General features: G+C 38.5%; 1 protein-coding gene across 4 annotated transcripts in view; it reads left to right on the forward strand.

Annotated features, from left to right (window-relative positions):
- Positions 1 to 4,287: 4,287 nt before the first annotated feature.
- Positions 4,288 to 25,812, forward strand: part of SIAH3 (siah E3 ubiquitin protein ligase family member 3) — a 138,625-nt gene continuing 117,100 nt past the window's right edge. For 3 of the 4 annotated variants that reach the window (XM_007501581.3, XM_007501582.3, XM_007501583.3), the window contains exon 1: positions 4,288 to 4,385. The gene's annotated coding sequence lies outside the window, so the exon portion shown is untranslated. Of the gene's footprint in view, positions 4,386 to 9,902; positions 10,323 to 25,812 lie in introns of those variants that run through there. The other variant, XR_008914104.1, reaches the window with a different exon arrangement.

Below are 25,812 nucleotides of genomic sequence, written 5' to 3' on the forward strand. Positions count from 1 at the left end.
TTGGAAAACATTTTACATTTGATCCCCTCAACCACCATGGGAAGTTGATGCTATTATTATCTCCATTTTACCCATGAGAAAACTTAAGCTGAGAGAAGAAAGATGATTTGCTCAGGGTTGTATAGCTGGCAACTTCCAGAGGAAGGATTCAAACTCAGGATCCCAAGAAAGCCAAGAGAAGGATAGCAGAAACATCATAAGCAATATCAGACTGGCTAAATATCAGACTGCTTAAATTTTAGATGGGCAAAATGACAAGTAGTGGAGGGGATATGGAAAAATGGGAATACTAATACATTGTTGGTGGAACTGTGGATGATTCCAACCATTTTAGAGAACAATCCAGAATGATGCCTAAAGAGTTATAAAATTGTGTATACCTTTTGACTCAGTGGTATCACTATTAGGTTTGTTTCATAAGGTGATCAGGGAAAAAGGAAGAGAATTTCTGGATTCTGAGATATTTATAGCAGCTTTGTCATGGCAAAGAACTGGAAATCAAGGGAATGCCCATCAATTAGAGAATGGCCAAACAAGTTGTAGCACATGACTATGACAGAAAACAGTCACATGGGAAGACCTACTTGAAATTATGAAGAGCTAAATGAGCAGAACCTAGAGAACATTATATATAGCAACAGAAATATTGTTTGAAGAATAACTTGTGTATGTCCAATTCCAGAAAAAGAACTGATAAATAGAAACGACTTGATTTTATATATACATTTATCTTTTTGTAAAATGATGCATTCTCTGATGTGAGGAGGGAGTAGAGGGAAGGGAGGGAGATGCCTGCGGACTTTAATGTAACAAATTAATTAATTATAGAAAAAAACCTCTTTGATATTGTTGAGCACAGTTTGCAGGCCTTGATGCAGTGGGGTGGGCTACATATATTCTGAGGATCTTATTTAGAATTAAAAAAAGAATTAATGTAATTAATACATTAAATAAAGAACTCGATCTATGTAGGCTGTTAATAACAAGCCTGCTATATATAATGTCGAGTTAACACGGAGCAGTAAATTTTAAAAAAGACAAAGGGCAGATGAAAAGTCATTTGGCTGCATAGATCACAAACCTCTCTTCATATCCTCTCAAACTAGGATGTTAGGCACACAAAACGCTGGTAAATCTCAAGGCAACCTTTTAATATAAGCACTGGGTTTTCTCTCTAAATGCCAAGCACATTTTACCCCTGAAGGTAAATTAATCTCCATGGGATTGCAAAGTAATTAAGGCAACTGTGTCTCTGATGGTGTTGCTTCATATCTGTTGGGGAGGGAGGGAATCATTGCAGGGTGCTGGGCTGTTGGTACCCCTCATCCAGCTCAGGCCTCTCCCAAATCCTAGGCGTGGGGTGATGCTATCGAAAAGGATGCATCGCATCTCCAGGAACATTTTTATTTTTTGCTCAGAAGGAGATCTGTTAAACAACCACTTAAAAGAGTTAAAAAAGAAGGAATGAGTTATTTCTGGGATCAGGCTATTCTTCTGAAAAGGGAAAGAAGCAAGTGATTTCAATCCTACTCTGTGCCATGGTTTTCAGATCAGTGGAGTCACAGTATATGGCCAGGAAAAATGTCAATCATTAGCCCAAGAACTGAAATTGAAGGAGAGCTTATCAGGGAGGCTCTGGATAGAAACAGAACCAGAAGGACAGTTTACACAATGACTACAACAATGGAAACCAAAACAACTTTGAAAAACTTCAGTATTCTGACCCGGAGGAGAGCAATCACGATGGCAGAACACTGATAAGGAAGCATGTCACCTGCCTGTTGGCAGAGAGGTGATGGTCTAGCATGAAGGATAAGAGGCACATCTTCAGACGTGGCCAATGTCTATGTTTTGATTACCTAGGATTAGGGCTGTGGGGTGAGCAGTGTGTTACAGGGGAGCAAGATTATAAGTTTCTTGAAGTCAGGGACTACCTTTGACTTCTTTTCATATCCCTTTCATGCTATCTTTTCATCATATTTTTAAAAAATGTAATTATTTTTCTTTTTAGAACAGTCCTAGCACATAGTAGGTGCTTAATAAATGTTTAGTGACTGAGTGACTAACTAACTGGGAAGTAAAGGGAGGCAGACAGATGTAGGAAGGGAGGAAAAAAAGAAAGAAGGAAGAAAGAAAGCATAAAAAAGGAAGGAAGAAGGGAAAAGACACCAATAAAACCTTTAAATATACACAAAAGAAAACAAAAAGAAAATATTTAACCTTTCAGTATTCCAGGCAACTCTCAAGTTGCAGATTTTCCTTATTGTTGGGAGTTTCTAAAGAAGTTTCGAAGGGGACCCAAATGGCAAATCTGTTACTTATGAAGAGCACACACACACACACACACACACACACACACACACACACACACACACACACACAAACCCAACTGTATGTAACAGATGTTCATGGCTTCCTATATAATCCTCTTCATATATTAGAATGTAGATGATTACTGATAATTGCTAAGTGGATAATCAACACATTTTTTTTTTCCTAAAAGAGGAGAATAGGCTTTAGTTTTTCAGGGACAGAGAGTGTGATTAAAGAAAGGCACGTCAAAGAAAATAGAGCTCTCAAGACTGTGTAAAGCTACTCATTTTATGTAGAAGGAAGCAGAGGAAAAATGGAGCCCTCCCAGTCATCATGCAGCACAATGCCTGAGAAGATCTTTGTTGCCACTGGTCTCAGTAGTAATGAGAGATGTGATTTGAGGGGGATGGTGGGGTGAGGGGGCAAGTGAAGGGGCAGATGGCAGGAGAGTGGTTTCCTTTCAGAGTGTCACCGCGTTTGTTTCTCCCCAGTAATTTACCCCTGAGCCTTTTCTGGAATGACAAAAAAAGTTAGTTCTGTGTATCTGAAATTATTTTTAGCAAAAGAATGGTCAGAATCAAAACTAAAGTTAGCAACTTTTTTTGTCTTTCTATGGAATGCAAGTTCTTTGAAAGTAAGGCTTGAATGACATTTATCTTTATATTTCCAATGTCTAACACAGTACTTGGGTAGCTAGGTAGCCCAGTGGAGAAAAGACTCATCTTCCTGAGTTAAAATCTAGCCTCAGACACTTCCTGGCTCTGTGACCCTGGGCAAGTAAGTCACTTAGCTCTGTTTGCCTCAGTTTTCTCATCTGTAAAAATGATCTGGAGAAGGAAATGATAACCTACCCCACTATCTTTGCTAAGAAAACCCTAAATGGGGTCATGAAGAGTTAGGCATGACTGAAAAAATGACTGAACAAAGTCTAACACAGGACCTGGTATGTACTTGATGAAAAGCATTGGTGTTCTTCTTTCTCCTTTGTCAGCCCCTCTTCCATGACCTCCCTATCCTCAGTTATCTCCCCACATGAGATATTATTCTCCATTGATGTCATGCCTAATCACGTTGGAGCTGAGGAGGTCAGAACTTCCTGATAAGTCTGGAAGACCAAAGAGCCTTTAGGAAACAGAGTTTTATTGATAAAAATGAGAGCCTTAATTTTTCCAGGAGTATTCCCTTGACCAATCAGTCAATAAGCCTTTACTATGTCAAGTGCTGAGGATATAAAGACAGATGTGAATTAGTCCCTGACCTTAAGGAGCTGTCAAAGCAAACCAGACCCTTGTAGTCAGGTACATTCACTAGCCAGGGGGACAATTTTACTTATGAAAAGAACTAGAATATATTAATCACATACTATGTGCCATTGAGCTAAGTGTTTTAACAAATCTGATTTGTTTCTTAAAACAACCCAGGGAGGGAAGTACCATTATTATCTCCTTTTGACAATGAAGGTAACTAAGGCAGATGGGGGTGAAGTGACTTGCTCAACTCATATCACCTAGATTTCCCCAGGATCCTTCCCCTTTATTCTCCATCTCCCAGAGCATGATCCTTTTTAACAGACAATTTTTTAAAATAAAAAATAGAAGAAAACAACCATCATCATCAATTAACACATTAAAAAAATAACCATGACATTATACTCAATGTTCCACACTCATGAAAAGGAGTATGGAGGGAAAACACCTCTTTAAAGGAGTAAGAGGGAAGTGTTTTCTCAAAGCTCTTTTTTGGGATCAAGTTTGGTCTTTTAAATTTTGCAACCTTTGATTTTGATTATTTTGTGATCATTCTATGTACTATTCCCAGTATATATTGTTTTCCCTGGCTCAGCTTACATAATTTGGCATTAGTTTATATGTCTTTCCATGTTTCTCTATATTAGTCATGGCCATTGTTTCTTATAGGCCAGCAAATATTCCATTACATTCATGCATCACAATTTATTTAGTCATTCATCCATCTATAGGCATCTACTCTGGGACCTTCTTGGTCATTTTAAGGATGCCGTGATACTGAGACTTGCTACAACATGATGGGATTTCTACAAGGTTTCCTTCTTTGTATGTACATTCACTAGTTTCCCCTTTGCTTGAGTTTGAGTTGGGATAAAGGGAACATTATTTGTCCAGCTACCATCAGTCTTTAAATGGGGACAAAAGTTTCACTGTGCTGTTTCTGAATCAGCACAACAAGGTTTTTGCAATGACGACCACTATGACAGCAGACAAATGATCACTTTTAGAATTTACTGTTTTTACCCTCCACACATCTCAACTATGGCTTCCCTTCAGGAATATGTGGCTCAAGACAGGATAAATAGTACCAGAAAAGGTCCTTGACCCACTTTCCAGTTCACTATGCTGTCTCCTATGGAACCATTAGAGAAATTGGAAGAGAGCCATGGTAGAGCAGTATTAAGGAAACTGAGGAAAGACTGTCAAGGAAGAGATGGTTTATAGTCTCAAAGAACAGTTTCTAGTTCCCTGTTCTAGTTTAAGACAATCTTTTCTCTTCACAGGTTGCCCTTGCCAGTAAACTAGGAATTCTATTTTCTAGTAGATATCTTAAGATGAGTGATATCTTCCATTTCTCCTGCATCACCCAGATCTTTTGCAATGTTTACCAATAGCTAGCATGGTAATACCTCATCTCCCCACCCCAAACAAGTGAACAAAATCCCTGAAATATTTCTTGTTTTCCCCTTTTGGATATTCATTTGTATTTAATCTATAACATATTTTATCTATATTTATATCTATATTCTCCCTGGAGAATCTATTGAGGGAACAGTTGATTATTATTGTTTTCCAGAATCCAAAGATCATCTGATTCAAATAGCTGAGTAAGGAAAGGTATGGGGGGCTCCCTGGTACAGACTGACAATATTTCAGAAAGGTGATCAGGAATGGATCATTCAGTAGAGAAAAAGAAATGAAAGTTATTTACAGATGCAGAAGGAAGTGAGAATTGCAGTGAGAATATGTCTGAAGGGCAAGGCAGACTGAGATGAAAATAGATCCCTAATAAAGCATCCTACGGAATGCCACCTTGTTCAGATGCTTTCCTGTTGTGGTTGGCAAATTATGTGCCGAGGGCAGCTGGTGGGTGACACAGTTACTTGCTGGTCAGATAACAGCAGTGGTAGAACCAATCAATAGGCAATCAGCAAACTTTCCTTAGTGCTTAAATTACTCTGAATTTTGTTCTCAAGTATTTCATTGTAGATATTATATTTTAAGGTCAAATGCAAGCCAGGGCTGAATAAGCAAAATTCCTCACCTCAAACCTACATGTATCATTTGCCCAACAATGGTGCTGGAACCAGCTAGTTGGCCGGAGCTGGAGGGCTACACCAAGTTTCTGTTCATGCAGAATGCCAAGTACTGCTGTTTTTCCTAGCTTCCCTCCAGATATAACCTACTGTTACAGCAGACCTTGGGGCCCATAGCCTCTAAGCAGCCAAACAGCCCTGACAAAATGATATATTGGCTTCCTGAGATTTCTTTCTTACCAGACCCTGTATGATGGCTGTAGGTGTTCTGGTCCTATCTTGTCTTCAGAGGTTTTTGAAAAGGAAACCACCTAGGAAATATTGTGCTAGAATTACTCTGACTGCCATCAGGGATTTAGAGCTTGAAGGGAACTTAAATAAACCCAATCCAGGGGTTTTACACTTTTTGTGTGTGTGTGTCAAGGATTCCTTTGGGAGGCTAGTGAATTCTTTGGAATTCTTCTTTGGATTTGGACAATTCCTTGGAATTATTCTCGGAATAATATTTTTAAATGTATAAAATAAGATACAGAGGATTACAAAGGAAACCAATTTTACTGAAGTACAGTTAGAAAAATATAACCCCAATGGGTCCCAAACCCTAGGTTAAGCACTCTCGATTTAATCCAGTCTCTCTCCTCCAATTTTATAGATTAGGAAATTGAAGCCTAAAGAGGTGGAATGTCTTATCTAAGGAAACAAAGCTGCTAAATGACAGGAAAGGGACCTGAATCCAGGTCCTTTGGACTCCCAATACAATATTCTTGGTTGTGCATCATGCTGCCTTCTGACTCTCAGCACATTGTTATCATTTCCACTGGAATCTCAGAAAGAGAAATGGAAGCAGCATTAAAGATGTTCTCAGGGGAATCCAGAGGTCAGATTTAATTTCTGCATAGCTTCTAGCATAAAATCATGGGCACGTGGGTGCTATGAAAATATTCATCTCATACATAAATGACCCAGACACAGAGCTGGAGCAAGACAATCATATGAGTCCCAGATGATCTTTGTGTTAATTACAGGAAAGCTCAGGTCCATATGGAATTGGTAAAGCAGGAGAGAGAGAGAGGCCACAGAATACATGGCGGTTTCCTTCTCTTCTAATCTATGAGTCTTCTGACTTACCTGTCAAACATAGTAATATAATTTGCCAGAATCACCAAATTTCAGAGGCTAGTTTTGTTGTTGTTGTTCAGTCATTTCAATCATGCCTGATTCTTCATGGCCCCATCTGGGATTTTCTTGACAAAGATACTGGAGTTGTTTTCCATTTCCTTCTCTGACTCATTTTACATATGAAGAAACTGAGGCAAATAGGTTTAAGTGACTTGTCCAGGGTCACACAGCTCATAAGTATTTGAGGCCAGATTTGAACTCAGGAAGATGAGCCTTCCTGATCCTAGGCCCAGCATTCCTTGCACTATCACACCATCCAGCAGACGCCTGTTAGTTTAATCCATAAATAAACAGGAATCTCTTGGCATACATCCTGAATAAGTGGCCATCTAGCCTCTACTTGAATACCCTTTAGTGACAGAGACCTCACTAGCTCTCAAGCCAACCCATTCTTTTGGAGAGTTCTAGCTTTTCCTCACATGGAACTAAAATCTTCCTTTATATAACTTCTATCTGTTATTGCCCACAGAGGGAAGAACTATGGACTTGGAATCTGAAGATCTAGGTTCATCCAAGTGCCAATAATTGCTAGCTATGTAAGACTCAGTTTCTTTGCCTGTAAGATGGAATAATACTTGTTTCACCTACTTCAAAGGGTTGTGAGAAAAACTCTATGTAAATCTTAAAATACTACATTAATCTGAGAAAGTATTAATGCTATTAAGAAGTGAGATGGATTGGAGGGGAGGGAACTACCCTTTTGGTCAAGTAGATCAGGATTTAGTACTGCTTCATAACTCTGGGAAGTCATGGAAGCTTTCGGTGTCTCAGGCAATTCTCTGAGACTGTAAATTACAGAACAAGTGATGATCCTTGGTTCATGAAATTTCTCAATAGGAACATTCCATGTCATTGAAACCACAGATCTTCCCCCCCCCCCACCTAAAAGTTAATGTTACTGTTCCTACTTTTGTCCTCTGGAGTCAAGCACAACAAAAGTGATCCCTCTTCCTTAGGAGAGCCCGCCATATACTACTTACAGATGGGTCTCACGTCCTCCTCCTTCTCATTCCTCTTCCTCCCAAGTCTTTTCTTCTCTCTAGCTCCTTTAAGCAATTGTCATATGTCCTGCTCTTTCAAGTCCCTTCATTCTCTTGCTCACCTTCTTCTGGATATATCCCAGTCAAGTAGACATTCTTCTAAGATGGTCCTTTCCATCCATACACTGTTCAACAGTTACTTAAGGAAGTAGTCGTGCTCTTGAATTCTGTTGATGCTAGAAATCACCTAGAGAACAGCATCTTGAACCAATTTGTAGATACCTCCCAAGTCTTTGATTTTGCATCAAGGTTCTTGGGCAGTGTAGAAAATGAAATTCTTTGAATCCTCTACAGAATGCATGAAGGAGAATCTACTGAGAGAGCTAGAATTGAGAGAGCACTTAAAGATTTGTGAATACTATCTCATTTGATCCATACAGCTATCCTGTATATTATCCTGTATAGTATATATCCTGTAAAGTATATTATCTTCATTTTACACATAAGGAAACTGAGCCCGAGAGACTTGCTCAAAGCCATATGAACTGCTAGGTATCTGAGACAGGATTTGAATTCTGATCTTCCTCACTCCAAGGTCAGTGCTCTATCTACTGTGCCAGGTAGCTATCTCCTGATGACACAAAACCCTAGGAACAAAGTGGTTTTTTTTTCTCACCCTCTGAAAACTGCTTATAATTCTTTGGCTTTTATGGCCAGGAGACAGTGATTTTGTAGGATACAGATATAGTGTGTTTACATGTATAAACAGGAGAGCACAGGTAGGTTTTTTTTAAACCCTTATCTTTCATCTTAAAATCAATATTGTGTATTAGTTCTAAGACAAAAAGTGTGGTAAGTTAAGTTAAATTGAGTTAAGTGACTTGCCCAGGGTCACCCAGCTAGGAAGTGTCTGAGGCCATATTTGAATCCAGGATCTCCCATCTCTAGGCTTGGGTCTCGATCCACTGAGTCACCTAACTGCCTCCAAGTAGGGCTTTTTAAAAAACCCTGGCCTTCTGTCTTGGAATCAAACAGGTGGGTCTTTTAAGCAACAAGTGCTGTAGTCTCAAGGGCAGTTGAGACTTCTTCCTCTCAAAGCCCTGAGTTCACATATCTCATTGACCTCTGACAATCAGCTTCTTGAGCAAACAACCAAAAAGGATTTATTAAGCCCTCACTATGTGCCAGGCACTGTGCTAAGTGCTTGGGGGTAGATAGAGAGAGAGCAAAACTAGTCACAGTCCTTGGGGAATTTGCATTCGTGAGGAATGATGATCTATAAAACTTACATAAAGACAATTTTGCCCTCCAAACTTCCTCGTGAAGAAGGCATGGCTGTGAAACATAAAGCATCGGTGACTCAATTGCCCCTAACTGGACAGTCCAAGTTTGGGCAGACCCTCAGGAAGGCATCCCTAAACAAATAAGGCTTTCAGAATTGGTGTGCTCTTCTTAGTTAAAACCATTAAGCTGGCATGGATTTTCCTGTCTTACTTGTAAATGCACCCAGAGGGCAAGAAGCTATGAGCATATCCAATAACAATAATAATTGAATAATAAATAAGCACACACTGAGGACAGACAGTTTAGACCTAGAAGGGAGCAATTCCACCAAGCTAGAGCAGTATTTCCCCACCATCAGAGTAAAAGCAAGTGGAGACAGATCAAAGAGGAAATATTAAGATAGCCCTCCATAGACTGCCTGACCTTGGCATTTATCCAGGCCTAACTGTCACAAGCAAACCGACCAACCAGTGTGCATCCTTGCATGCCCAATCTCACCGCAGCCCAGAGGACACCTGCTGACCAAGCCCTTGTTTTGGCATGTGCTTAAGAAAGCATTGACTGCTGCAGCGGTTCAATGGTCCCGAGTCATTCAGACCCTCTTTGCTAAATTGGATGGATTCTGACTGCAGCATCAATCAGCTTCTTTCCCCCAGGATGGGGGTGGGGGAGATGGGGAGGGAGGAATGAGAATATTGGGCAGAGAGGAATTAGCATAATGGAAAGGGCTGGAAGTCGATGCCAAGTGTATGTACGAATTCCTTAAAGAACGAATGCCATGTGTTTGCAGGGTTCTTGCTTTGAGGAGTTTGGGCCGGCTCTGGGCAGACTCATTTAGGGAAGTGGCTTTTCTTCCATTTCAGTGGCAGGTAGGGTCATGTGGAAGGCCCTCTCGGCGGCAAAAAAAGCAAGCTGACCTCAGAGCCATGGAGAAGGCCAATGATGCATCTACAGCCCTTTGCATTTCATGAGGGAGTTACAAAGGAAAGCACAATCTAATTACAAGGGACACCATTCTTCCTCCAAGGAGTTTCCTCTCCACTGCTGCCATGGATACGCTTAATTTAAACACAGAGACCTTGCTGAAGGCCACCTTACTTTGGGCACTGGTGAAGAGGAAGGAGCATGTGCCAAATGTACTGTCTCGCATCCTCTTATTAATGAGCATTTTTGTTAAGCACCTACAGTGTACCAGGATATTATTCAGAACTGAAGACAGGTCCCCACTCTCAATCTAAAATGGAAAAACCAAACCATTAAAAAGATTTATCTATGCAGACTAATCTCTTACATCTGCAGACCACTTTGCAGTTTGAGATCAGAGATTTATAGTTAGAAGGGACCTCAGAGGCCGCTGCATCCAATCCTCTCATTTTACAAGGTGCTTTCATGCACATTAGCTCATATGATCTACACAACAATCTCATGAACTAGTGGAAAGGAACTGATGAATCCTGTTTTGTAGATGAGGAAACCGAGGCTCAGAGAGGTTGTGAATTATATATATTGTCATGTAATAGAACTAGGGACTTAAGTCTGGTCTTCTGGGTGACTTTGACTTAGCCTCCATGGGAATAAAGATAAGAAGACCTGAACTCAAATGATCCCTTCCCTTCCCTCCCCTTTCCTTCCCTCCCCTTCCCTCCCCTTCCCTCCCCTTCCCTCCCTTTCCCTCCCCTTCCCTTCCTTTCCCTCCCCTTCCCTCCCTTTCCCTCCCCTCCCCTCCCCTTTCATTCCTTTATAATGCAGTGTATACAACAGGTGCTATATTTCCAACCATTCTACAATTTTTCATTCGTTTATATCTCAGTGCTCTGCACAGAGATACTTGTTACATGGTTTTGAACCCATAGAAAGCTGATGAGTTAGATAATGAATAGTAGAAAACTCAGGTGACAACATTCCTGAGGACTTAAGTAACTGGAGAGGGTTTAGGACAATCGGATTTTAGTTCTCATCTACTTACTTTGCTGTCAGGCCAAATACTGTGGGAGGGAATTGGCAAAGCTCTCAAGTCATTTAGCCCATTGGATGTAGGGGCTTACTCAGCTCTTATGGCAATAATGATGCAGATGCGTCTACTGAATAAAAGGCATCCAAAGCTACAGATGTCTCAGACTCATTCAAAGAATATTAGAGCTGGGAGGGATTTTAGTTAGAATCCACTACCCTTATTTTACAGATGTGGAAGCCAAGTCAGTTGAGTTAATATTAAAATTAAATTAAAGTTAAATACGCCAAATGACTTGCTCCCGTTTATACACACATAGATTGTTTTGTCTTTAAGTGCCTCAAATTTCTTGATTTCTCTGTCAAGAAATGGATATGTTATTTACATAGATATAAGGAATCAGCACTTTTGAATTGTGGTGCTGGAGAAGACCTTTGAGGGTCCCTTGGACAGCAAGCAGATCAAATTAGTGGATGCTTAAAGAAATTAATTCAGATTATTCACTAGAAGGCCAAATACTTTGGTCACATAATGAGAAGACAGGACTCGGAAAAGACTGTTGGGAAAGACTGAAGGTAAAAGAAAAAGGGGATGGAAGAGAACAAGATGGATAGATACTATCATGGAAGCAATAAACATAGGCTTCAATAGGCTTCAGGAGATAGTTGAGGATAGGACCTGATGTGCTATGGTCCAGGGGGTCAGGAAGAGTTGCACAAGACTGTGCAACTGAACCACAACAACAATGGAAAAGAGAAGCTAAACAGTCCATCATAGAGTACTGATTGCCAAAGCCAATTTACCATCACATCACCTCTTAGTTGACACTATTAAATAACAGTGATATCTTGGCTTGTGATTTTTGTTTTGCCCAATTTCCAGAAGCCTGTATCTCCTTCAAATGGTTTTTACAGTTGTTCAATGAATAAGATAAGCCTGATTACAAGTTAGCTGTGGAGATAAGTATACCATAACAACATAATACCCTGACATAACTGCAGTGTTCCATTTAAAATACTGCTGACTATTTGCTCTGGTTGGGGATAAATACTCTTGGTAAGTGCACAGAAGCTGAGAACATCACAGCTGGAAAGGACATTGGAAAATGGTTAGACATTATCAAGAAGCTATACCATCTTCAGCCTCAGTATCACAGGTACTTAACATATTTTCCTACCAACACATCCACACAGGCACTTCCTTTTTATTTCTGTATTGATAATGTTGTGAGATTCATTCATATAAAAGCAACCCTCCCAAAACACATACAAGTAAACTAAAGTGAAAAATAGTGTGTTTTGATCTGCTTTCAAACTTCATTAGTTCTTTTTCTGGAAGTGGATAGCATTCTTTGTTATATCCTTCAGAATTGTGTTAGATCATTGTATTGCTAAGAATAGCCAAGTCTTTCACAGTTGATCATCGTACAATATTGCTACTATTGTGTACAATATCCTCATGGTTCTGTTAACTTCACTTTGCATCAGTTCATGTAGTCTTTCCAGGTTTCACAAGGCATTTTCTGTGATTTTTAAAACTATCCTTTATTATGATTATTAATGACATTAGTTACATTAATTATTGAATTCAGCTGGAGTCAGGAAGATCCGATCTGTGTTTAGATCTGATCACAAACACTTACTAGTTGAGTGACTAGCAGTGTTGTGAGGCACAAATGAGATAATGGGTGGAAAGTACTCTGCAAACCCTAAAGCACTATATAAAATTATTTTTACCAGCTATTATTATTATTTATTATACATTTCCTAGGCTGGTGATGACTTCATTGTTTGAGCATTCTCTTCTATTCCTGCTGAGATCAAGCAATGTTTATAGAGCAACAGAAGGATGTGCTAACAAATGTTAAGTTATCAGATTTTCCCAAAAAAAGTATGGACACTTGCTTTTAGGTTTACTAACATTTTCTTCAGTCTAAATAATCAACAAAACAATAAATCAAGCTCTAATTATTAGCAGTTGCCAATTTCTGAGATATAAACAATCACACTGTAAAATTTAATGGTATGCCCAAACCTGAAAGCCTGTAAGGTCTGATTCTAGATCACTCTTGTCCAGAGCAAATGACTTCACCTCTGTCTCAGTTTCCTAATGGGGAAAAATTAGGATGATAACACATTTCCCAGGATTGTTGGGAGGATCATATAATACATGTAGAGTACTTTGCAAACATGGAAGTATTAGATGAATGCTACAGTTCTGCTTTCCAAAGCAATGTGGTAGGCATAGGGATTCGAAGATGAAAGAGAATCCAAACCTTGCCCTAAAGGAGCTTTTGGTCTAATAGGAAGGCTACAAAATATATACAAATAAGTATGGTGCTAAGGAGGCACCATCACCAGCAAATATTTATAGAGCATCTACTATGTGCCAGACACTGTGCTAAGTGCTGAGGATAGAATGGTAAAAACAGGGTCCTTGTTCTCAGGGAACTAACATTTTCATGGGGGAAGACAACACATGAATAACTCTTTATGTAGAATATATTTGTTGTTATTAAATTAGGCCTGATGAATAAGTAGGTGCTATTATTATTCCCATTTTACAGGCAAAGAAACTAAACTGAGAGGTTAACTGCGATGCCCAGGGTCATATAGCTAAAAATGGCTGATTCAGGATTCCATCTCAGATCTTTCTCATTTGCAGTCCAATATTCTATCCACTGTGCCACTTAACTACCTATAATGTTCCCCATCAGTCTTATCCTCTAGGTTAAATATTCTGTTGCTTCAACAGATTCCTCTATGGCTTGATTCTGAGAATCATCATTCTGGTCTAGAAGTGTTTCAACTTGTCAATGATCTTCTTAAATATGGCATGCAGAACCAATCTCAGATGGACTTATGGGTAAACATGGTGGCAGTCTAGATACAGTCTTTCTTTCCTCAGCACCCACCGATATAGACTACTTCAAAAGACCAAAAAAAACAAATTCATAAGAATGAAGGGACTCTACAGTAGGGTGTAGCATTGAAGGTACATGGGATTTGGGTATTTCCACACTATAAGGGGGTGAAAAAGCTCCCACCAAAATGCAAGCTGCTCTACCCTCCCCCACCCCACCTACCGAGCCAGACTCAGAGCCAGTGTGCCCCAGAATCAGTGAGTGAGTGAGGGGGCATCTCTAGAGTGAGTGAGGGGCACCTCTAGGTCCTAGGCATCTGACTAAGACCACCAAAGACCTATCCCTGAGAGAAACTAGACCTGAAACCGCAGCAGGCCAAAGAGCACAGACTGTGGGAACTTGCAGGAAGATAGCACAAAGTAGGGCAGCAAACAGCAGAAACTGTGGAAATTTGAGAGCTTGCCTCAGGCAAAATCCTTGCTCCTTAACTCCATACCCAGAGAGCCTGCCCATCTCACTCAGATTTCTGACTAAAAAGGGAAGGAAAAACCTCCACAGTGATGGCAAATAGTGCCCAGGAACAACAACCTCCCTCCAAGAAAAACAAGAAGGGGTAGACCCTGGAAAATTTTTAAGGAAGAAAAACCCAGGCTACAGAGGAAATAGAAGAGGAAATTCAAATAAATTCACAAAACTTTCAAAAAATGGAAATTGTCCACAAGCTCTTGAAGAATTTAAATTGGAGCTTATCAAAAAGATGGAAGGCTTCTGGCAAGAAAAGAGGGAAATAGTTCAAAGAGAAAATAACAATTTAAAGGACAAGAACTCCCAATTGAAGACACAGCTGGAAGCCATGAAAAGCAGGACAGACCAAACTGAAAAAAAGAAAACTAGTCTTTAAAGATCAGAATTAGGCAATTGGAAGACAACGATCTTGCAAAAACAGCAAGAATTAATAAAGCAAAATCAAAAGACTGAAAAATAGAAGAAAACATAAAATATCTCACTGAGAAGATGACAGATCAGGGAAACCAATCACAAAGAGACAATTTGAAAATCATTGGTCTACCTGAAAAGCCAGACATAAACAGAAATCTTGACATCATACTACAAGAAATCATCCAAGAAAACTGCCCTGATGTTCTTGAACAAGGGGGCAAAATAGACATTGAAAGAGTTCCTAGAACACCCTCTACACTAAATCCTCAAAAGACAACTCCCAGGAATGTAATTGCCAAATTCAAGAGCTTTCAAACTAAGGATAAAATTCTACAAGAAGCCAAAAAGAGACAATTCAGATACCAAGGAGCACCAATCAGGATCACACAAGACCTGGCAGCTTCCACACTAAAGAACCGCAAGGCTTGGAATATGATATTCAGAAAGGCAAGAGAATTGTGTCTTCAACCAAGGATCACCTATCCATCAAAACTGACTATATACTTCCAAGGGAAAGTATGGGCATTCAACAAAATAAAAGATTTCCAAGTATTTATAAATAAAAGACCTGAAGTAAGTGGAAAATTTGATATTCAAACACAAAGATCAAGAGAAACAAGAACAGGCAAATAAGAAAGAGAGGGAAAGGGGGAAAATATTTTTTTTATTCAAACTTTCTTCTTTAAGGGCTATAATAAGACAAACATATATATTAACATATGGGGAAATGTTATTTGTAACTTTCAAAAATTATATTCACTATTATAGTAATTAGAAGAATCATTCACAGAAAGAGATTGGGGTAATAAGTGCTATAAGATGATATTCAAAAAAAAAAAAGAAAAAGGGAGGGGGGAATCTAAGATGGCACCAAGAGATACTTGAAGAAATAAAATAAATAGGATAATCTTTATCACACAAAGATATGCATGGGAAGGGGAGGGGAAGAATACTCTCATAAGAAGGAGAGGAAGAAAGTGCTAAAAGGTGATACTTAAACCTTACTCTCAGTGAAATCAATTCTGAGAGGGAAGAGCATCTAGATACATTGGGGTCTTGAATTCTATCTTATCCTACAGGGAAAGTGAGAAGGGAAAACTAAGGGGGGAGTGGGCAGGGAGTACCAAAAGGGAGGGAAAGAGAGGGGGGAGGGAACTTAACAGACCCTAAAAAATAAGAAGGGAACAAAAAGGGAGGGGCTATAAAGGGAAGCATATCAAGGGAGGGGATTAGGGGGACTGATTAAAAGCAAACCACTTGTTTAAAATGATATAGCCAAAGAAGAAAGGACAGAATTAGGAGAGTATATCAAAATGCTGGGGAATACACAAGTGACAATCATAACCTTGAATGTGAATGGGATGAACTAACCCATAAACAAAAACAGATAGGAGAGTGGATTAGAATTCAAAATCCTACCATATGTTGTCTGTAAGAAACACACCTGAAATGGGTAGACACAAGATTAGAATTAAATCTTAATTAATTATTTTAATTAACTAAATTTAATTAATTAATTTATTTAAATTTAAATAAACTTAATTAAATAAATTAAATAAATTTGGAGCAAAACCTATTGGGCCTCAACTGATAGAAAGAAGGCAGGAGTTGCAATCATGATATCTGACAAACCCAAAGTAAAAAGAGATCTGATTAAAAGGGATAGGGAAGGTAAATACATCCTTATAAAAGGGAGTATAGACAATGAGGAAATATCAGTAATCAACATGTATGCATCAAATGGTATAACATGCAAATTTCTAAAGAAGAAACTAGTGGAATTGAAGGAGGAAATAGATAGTAAAACTATACTAGTGGGAGACCTGAACCTACCACTACCAAATTTAGATAAATAAAATAAAAAAATAAATAAGAAAGAGGTAAAAGATGTGAATGAAATCTTAGAAAAATTAGAGTTAATAGATATATGGAGAAAAATAAATAGGGACAAGAAGGAATACACCTTATTTTCAGCAGCACATGGTGCATTCACAAAGATTGACCATGTACTAGGTCATAAAAACATGGCAAACAAATACAGAAAAGCAGAAATAATAAATGCAACCATTTCAGATCATAACACAATAAAAATAATGAGCAGTAAGGGTACATGGATAGCAAAATCAAAAATCAATTGGAAATTAAATAATATGATGCTCCAAAATCGGTTAGTTAGAGAACAAATCATAGAAACAATTAATAATTTCATCGAAGAAAATGACAATAATGAGACATCCTTTCAAACTATATGGGATACAGCCAAAGCAGTACTCAAGGGGAAATTTATATCCTTGAGTTCATATATTAACAAATTAGGGAGGGCAGAGATCAATGAATTGGAATGCAAATCAAAAAACTTGAAAGTGAACGAATTAAAAATCCCCAGAAGAAAACTAAATTAGAGATCCTAAAAATTAAGGGAGAAATAAATAAAATCAAAAGTGAAAGAACTATTGAACTAATAAATAAGACTAGAAGCTGGTATTTTGAAAAAAACAAACAAAATAGACACAGTACTGGTCAATCTAATAAAGAAAAAGAAAGAAGAAAACCAAAATAACAGCATCCAAGATGAAAAGGGAGACCTCACCTCCAATGAAGAGAAAATTAAGGGAATCATTAAAAACTATTTTGCCCAATTATATGGCAATAAATATGCCAATCTAGGTGATATGGATGAATATTTACAAAAAATGTAAATTGCCTAGATTAACAGAAGAAGAAAGAGAATTCTTAAATAATACCATATCAGATAAAGAAATTGAACAAGCCATCAAAGAACTCCCTAAGAAAAACTCCCCAGGGCCTGATGGATTCACAAGTAAATTCTATCAAACATTCAAAGAACAGCTAATCACAATACTATACAAACTATTTGACATAATAAGCAAAGAGGTAGTGCTACCAAATTCCTTTTATGACACAAATATGGTACTAATTCCCAAGCCAGGCAGGTCTAAAACAGAGAAAGAAAACTATAGACCAATCTCCTTAATGAGCATAGATGCAAAAATCTTAAATAGGATACTAGCAAAAAGACTCCAGCAAGTCATCATGAGGGTTATTCACTATGGTCAGGTAGGATTATACCAGGAATGCAAGGATGGTTCAATATTAGGAAAAACATCCACATAATTGGCCATATTAACAAGCAAACCAACACAAATCACATGATTATCTCAATAGACTCAGAAAAGGCCTTTGACAAAATACAACACTCATTCCTATTGAAAACACTAGAAAGTATAGGAATAGAAGGGTCTTGCCTAAAAATTATAAACAGTATTTATCTAAAACCATCAGCCAATATCATCTGCAATGGGGATAAACAAGATGCCTTCCCAATAAGATCAGGAGTGAGACAAGGATTCCCATTATCACCTCTATTATTTTTGTTTGTTTGTTTGTTTGTTTAACATTTTTATTTTTATTTTTTTAACATTATTTTATTTGGTCATTTCCAAACATTATTCATTGGAAACAAAGATCATTTTCTTCCCCCCCCCCCATAGCCGACGCATGATTCCACTGGGTATCACATGTGTTTTTGATTCAAACCCATTTCCGTGTTGTTGGTATTTGCATTAGAGTGTTCATTTAGAGTCTCTCCTCAGTCATATCCCCTCCACCCTGCAGTTGTGCAGTTGCTTTTCCTCGGTGTTTTTACTCCCACAGTTTATCCTCTGCTTGTAGATAGTGTTTTTTATATCCCTGCAGATTGTTCAGGGACATTGCATTGCCACTAATGGAGAAGTCCATTACATTCAATTGTACCACAGTGTATCAGTCTCTGTGTACAATGTTCTCCTGGCTCTGCTCCTTTTGCTTTGCATCACTTCCTGAAGGATGTTCCAGTTCCTATGGAATTCCTCCACTTTATTATTCCTTTTAGCACAATAGTATTCCATCACCAACATATACCACAATTTGTTCAGTCACTCCCCAATTGAAGGGCATCCCCTCATTTTCCAATTTTTTTGACCCCACAAAGAGCGCAGCTATGAATATTCTTGTATATGTATTTTTCCTTATTATCTCGTTGGGGTACAAACCCAGTAGTGCTATGGCTGGATCAAAGGGCAGACAGTCTTTTATCACTCTTTGGGTATAGTTCCAAATTGCTCTCCAGAATGGTTGGATCAATTCTTAACTCTACCAGCAATGCATTAATGTCCCCACTTTGCCACATCCCCTCCAGCATTCATTGCTTTCCATAGCTGTCATATTAGCCAATCTGCTAGGTGTGAAGTGATACCTCAGAGTTGTTTTGATTTGCATCTCTCTGATTTTAAGAGATGTAGAGCACTTTTTCATGTGCTTATTAATAGTTTTAATTTCTTTGGCTGAAAATTGCCTATTCATGTCCCTTGCCCATTTATCAATTGGAGAATGGCTTGATTTTTTGTGCAACTGATTTAGCTCTTTGTAAATTTGAGTAATTAAACCTTTGTCAGAGGTTTTTATGAAGATTGCTTCCCAATTTGTTGCTTTCCTTCTCATTTTAGTTACATTGGTTTTGTTTGTACAAAACCTTTTTAATTTGATGTATTCCAAATTATTTATTTTGCATTTTGTGACTCTTTCTAAGTCTTGCTTGGTTCTAAAATCTTGCCCTTCCCAAAGGTCTGACATGTATACTATTCTGTGTTTACCTAATTTTCTTATAGTTTCCTTCTTTATGCTCAAGTCATTCACCCATTTTGAATTTATTTTGGTGTAGGGTATGAGGTGTTGATCTAAACCTAATCTTTCCCACACTGTCCTCCAATTTTCCCAGCAGTTTTTATGAAATAGTGGATTTTTGTCCCAAAAGCTGGGTTCTCTGGGTTTTTCGTATACTGTCCTGCTGAATCACCTCTATTATTCAACATTGTACTAGAAACACTAACAGTAGCTATTAGAGAAGAAAAAGAAATTGACAGTATTAAAATTGGCATTGAGGAGACCAATCTATCACTCTTTGTGGAGAATCAACTAAAAAGCTATTTGAAATTATCAATAACTTTATCAAAGTTGCAGGATACAAAATAAACCCACATAAGTCATTAGCATTTCTATAGATCTCCAATCCTTCTCAGCAGCAAGAATTAGAAAGAGAAATTCCATTTAAAATCGCCTTAGACAATATAAAATACTTAGGAATCTATCTGCTGAGACAAACACAGGAACTATATGAACACAATTACAAAACACTCTCCACACAATTAAAACTAGATCTAAACAATTGGAAAAACATTAACTGCTCATGGGTAGGACGAGCTAACATAATAAAAATGACCATCCTACCCAAACTCATTTACTTATATAGTGCCATACCCATCGAACTACCAAAAAACTTTTTTACTGAATTAGCAAAAACCATAACAAGTTCATTTGGAAGAACAAAAGATCAAGGATATCCTAGGGAAATAATGAAAAAAAAATGTGAAGGAAGGTGGCCTTGCAGTACCAGATCTTCAACTATACTATAAAGCAGTGGTCATCAGAACAATATGGTACTGGCTAAGAGACAGAAAGGAGGATCAGTGGAATAGATTTGGGGTAAGTCACTTCAGAAAGACAGTCTATGATAAGCCCAAAGATCCCAGGTTTTGGCACCAAAATCTACTATTTGATAAAAACTGCTGGGAAAATTGGAAGACAGTATGGGAGAGATTAGGTTTGGAACAACATCTGCCACCCTACACCAAGATAAACTCAGAATGGGTGAATGACTTGAACATAAAGAAGGAAATTATAAGTAAATTAGGTGAACACAGAATGGTATACATGTCAGAGCTTTGGGAAAGGAAAGATTTTAAAACCAAGCAAGGCTTAGAAAAAATCACAAAATGTAAAATAAATAATTTTGATTACATCAAATTAAATAGTTTTTGTACAAACAAAACCAATGTAACCAAAATTAGAAGGGAAGTAACAAATTGGGAAACAATCTTCACCACAAAAACCTCTGACAAAGGTCTAATTACTCAAATTTACAAAGAGCTAAATCAGTTGCACAAAAAATCAAGCCATTCTCCAATTGATAAATGGGCAAGGGACATGAATAGGCAATTTTCAGCCAAAGAAATTAAAACTATTAATAAGCACATGAAAAAGTGTTCTAAATCTCTTATAATCAGAGAAATGCAAATCAAAACAACTCTGAGGTATCACCTCACACCTAGCAGATTGGCTAACATGACAGCTATGGAAAGTAATGAATGCTGGAGGGGATGTGGCAAAGTGGGGACATTAATGCATTGCTGGTGGAGTTGTGAATTGATCCAACCATTCTGGAGGGCAATTTGGAACTTTGCCCAAAGGGTGCTAAAAGGCTGTCTGCCCTTTAATCCAGCCATAGCACTGCTGGGTTTGTACCCCAACGAGATAATAAGGAAAAATACATATACAAGAATATTCATAGCTGCGCTCTTTGTGGGGGCAAAAAAATTGGAAAATGAGGGGATGCCCTTCAATTGGGGAGTGACTGAACAAATTGTGGTATATGTTGGTGATGGAATACTATTGTGCTAAAAGGAATAATAAAGTGGAGGAATTCCATAGGAACTGGAACATCCTTCAGGAAGTGATGCAAAGCAAAAGGAGCAGAGCCAGGAGAACATTGTACACAGAGACTGATACACTGTGGTACAATTGAATGTAATGGACTTCTCCATTAGTGGCAATGCAATGTCCCTGAACAACCTGGAGGGATCTATGAGAAATAACACTATCCACATTCAGAGGAAAAACTGTGGGAGTAGAAGCAACAGAAGAAAAATAATTACTTGATCACATAGGTTGAGGGAGATATGGTTGGGCATATAGACCCTAAATGAACATCCTAGTGCAAACATCAACAACATGGAAATAGGTTCTTATCAAGGTCACACATAATACCTAGCAGAATTTCGCTTCAGCTATGGGAAGGGCCAGTGGAAGGGGAGGGAGGAATAGAATATGATTTTTATGGCCAAGGAATAATGTTTGAAATTGACCAAATAAAAGAAAAAGAACTAATCTCAGTGCTATGGACCATTCTAGTGGGACTTCTACCTCTTCCATTTTTCACATTCTACTTCTTTCAATTATTGCACCCTCAGACCAAGCATTGGTTATATGATTTCCATGTTATCACTGTTGATTTTTCACAGGAACTGTGGTCTAGACACATTTCATTAATCCCATACTTGTCTAACTGACTTTCTGAACCCAAGCACAGGACTTATTGTTTATTCTCATCCATTTTCAACTCATTAGCTTCAGCCTACTCATAGCCTTTAAAGGTCTTTATGGATTTTAGTTCTACCACCCAACAGGCTAACTAGTCTGCTCAGCTTTAAGTCATCTACAAATTTTCCAAGTAATTGATAAAAAAAAATGGCTATGGCTGAGATCAGATGTCCAGGACCTTCTTCTAGAGACCATTGTCTGTGTTGATTCATGATATTAATGTATCTGCATTCTTTGGGTCAAGTTTTTTATACTATCTGAAGATTCTATTTTCCAGTCCATATCTCAGCCTTTTTTGAAAATTACATTTTGCAAGACTTTAAAATGTTTTTCTAAAATCCAGGTATTATTTGTGGCATTTCTCTACTCTACCTGGGGGACAGAAGACTAATCCTTGATGGCTGATTGAGCTCTAAGCACCTCATAGTCCTTATTTCAGCCACCTTTATGGCCATCAGAACAAATTGTTCTCATTTGCCCAATCCACTGGGCAAATGTCTTGGGGAGATAACCCCTAACTCACTGATGGGCACTAGGCTTGTCAGTTACTTTCAATCTAGTTTGGTCCTGCTTCATCAATGGATTTATAGGGCATACTACAGCTTCTTAAAGGTACAGGTAAGAGATGAATGAAAGGTGGATATCAAAGGTAGATGTACAGCCCTGAACAGAGCTCAGCAAGCCCTCACTCTAGAGGTGCAAGTCCTCCCAGAACACCTTATACATCCTATACATTTTAAATTATCACTGCCTGGAATCTATTGTCTTGTATCTACTCTGCCCTGGGTCACTGAACCATGCCTTAGCTATCCATTACCATCAAGTGCTCAAGAAAGTGGAAGCTTTCACTGACACCGTCTTTACCTAGCACCTCCTCTTTCTTGACTATTATTGGCCCCCAAGCCTTGGGACCTGACCTTGAGCCCTATCAGGAACTGGATTTGTCAGTCTCCTTTCTCTAAAACCTGTTTTCTGAGGACTATTTTTTCTTGCTTTGCCATATCATCTAGGTAAAATGTCAACAGCTTAGCCCCTTGTAACCATCAAGGGCTCAGATGCCAAGCCTCTTGCCCAAGGTCTCATATCCCAAGTCTGACAAGGAGTTACATGCATTGTCCATATGCTAGTTATCATTTCAGTGTGTGGTCTTGCAGATGAGGCAAAAGATGTCTGTGAGTTCAGCCAGGCCTCTAGGTATCTGATCACCAAGTATTCACCAGTACAGATGCAGTCTTCCTGCTGGTTCAGTCTCTTCTTCCCTGAAGTATGAAGAGAAAACAGATGGATACTGTATAGTCTTTCATCTGCATGAAACTCAAATTCCTTCCTTTCCAGCTCCTTTCTTCTTCTACCCTTCATTGTACACACTGAAATTTTCTATCATTAACAAACTTTCCTTTATTCTAGACCTCTTTTTATGACCTACCACCTTCTTTATTGTTCATTTGTTCCAGTCATGTCATTTTGCAGGGCAAAGATATGGAGTGGTGTTCTATTTCCATCTCCAGTTTATTTTATAGATGAGGAAACCAAAAAAATCAAGGTAAAGTGACTTGCCCAGGGTCACACATTTACATTCATAGAAACTTGGTTCCCTCCACAAGAAACTATTCTTGCCACTCTATCCAGTATTAGAAGCTCTTTCTTTCATGCCCCACTTTCTGATGTGGACCAAGAGAAGAAGGCATGCTCCTTTTTCCTTACTACCACTTCCATAATGTCTCTCTACCAAAATCATTCAGCAAATACTTTTTTTTGGAGTTTTAATCCATCTGTATATATCCTCCTGTTCATATCTTTGTTTCAGTTATTTATTAACCTTTAGGTCACTCTTCTCTTTTGTCAAGAAGTTGATTATCTGACTTACAGTGTTCTCCATTCCAATCCCTACCCTCATACATGGGAACTTCAATATACACAAAAGCATACCCCTCAAGTACCTTGGCCTTCAAGTGAATCAATTCCTGCAATCTCCATGATTTATCATTCCAGATGAACCACTTACAGAGATGGCCACACCTTAGATCTCACCATCACCCATAAAATTGCCATCTTTCTCATATTAAAATCTTAACTTCCTCACTGATCATAAATTCCTCTTGTGCTGTTCCTCCCTCTACCTTGTATCTCCTAAATCTATCCTTTGATGTCAGTGATCTTCTCGTATTTATTCTTCCTATTTTTTTTTGTTTCCAGCTCCATATTCTAGTCTCCAGCTTATCTTCTAGTCTATATTTCTTACTCTTGAATGATTTTCCTCTCTTTATGGTCTTAACTGCATAGTTATAATAATTGTATAACTATTTAAACTATATATCATGCTTTACTATTGAATCATTTTTTTAAAAAAGCTCTTATGTTTTAGAACTGATACTAAATACTGGTTCCATGGCAGAAGGCTAGGAAATTGGTGCTAAATGACTTGCCCAGACTTACACAGTTAGGAAGTATCTGAGGTCCGACTTGAACCCAGGATCTCTCATCTCTAGGCCTGGCTCTTTATCCACTGATCCACCTACCTAGCTATCCCTCATTTCCTATTATTTCTCACAAATGCCAAATCCCAACTTTGGGTTACCCCAAAACTTTTCATCTTTTCTGCTCCAATTCATGAGCTTCTGAGCAAAGTTACAATTGTGTCAACTGGGTCCTCTGCTAATTTATGTTACCTAATCTCACCTGGGCCTTCACTGCTGCATAGCAATCTGTTCATCTTTCCTAATTTATTCTCTCATATTCCCGAAAGCAGCTGTTCTCTTCTTTCCTCAAGTCTCCTCCATATCACAGAATTACAGAATCTGAGCACTGGGCGGGATCTTCGCTGCCATCTATCCCAACCAATACCATAAAGAAATCCCCACAAGAACATATCTGTCAAAGGTCATCTAGCTTCTGTTTGAAGACCCAAGGAATCCTACTGGAAGACAATGTAGGCTATTCCCCTTTTGGGGAATTCTAATTATTAGGAATTTTTTTTTCTGATATCAAGCCTAAATTTGCCTCATTGCAGCCTTCACCCATTGCTCTTGTTTCTGCTTCCTAGGGCTGAACAGACCGAATCCCTCCTCCATCTGATAGCCCTTCAGAATATGCACTTTAAGATTTGCCTTCTTTAACCTAAACATTTCTAGTTCCTTCAGGTGGTCCCTATGCAACATAGACTCAAGGTTCTTTACCATCCTAGTTGTCTCCTGGACACTCTCCATCTTGTCATTCTCCCTCTTAAACTATGGCGCTCAGAACTGAATATAATAGTTGAAATAAATTCTGATGATGGCAGAGTACAGGGGAGACTATTAACCCCTTATTCCTTGAAGCTATGCCTTACTTAATACAGTCCAATATGGTGTTAGCTCTTATGGCTGCTGTTTCACCTTCTTGTCTCATACTGAGATGTATGAGCCCATGAAAACCCTCAGATGTTTTTCATACAAATTGCTGTCTAACCGTGCCTCCTCCATCTTGAACTGTGAAGTTGCTTGCTTGTACCCGATGGAAAGGGCTTATATTTTATCATACTGAATTAGCTTTATTAGATTCAGTCAAAAATGCTCTAACCTGTCACCATCCTTTTGGACTCTGGCTTAGTCACTGAGTGGGTTGGCTCAGCTTTGCATCACCTGCAAGCACGATGAGTGTGCCATCTAGGCCTTTAGCCAAATCATTGACAAAAAAGGGTCAAACAGATTTCTGTGGGGTATCTTTTTGCTGAAAACTTCCTGCTTTAGTAACATTGAACTATCAACAACTGTTCTTTTTATCCAGCCAGTCAAGCAGTTCTGAATTGTATAAGTTTTTATTTCAA

Source organism: Monodelphis domestica, chromosome 8 (genome assembly GCF_027887165.1).
Source record: "Monodelphis domestica isolate mMonDom1 chromosome 8, mMonDom1.pri, whole genome shotgun sequence".
Taxonomy (NCBI): Eukaryota; Metazoa; Chordata; class Mammalia; order Didelphimorphia; family Didelphidae; genus Monodelphis; species Monodelphis domestica.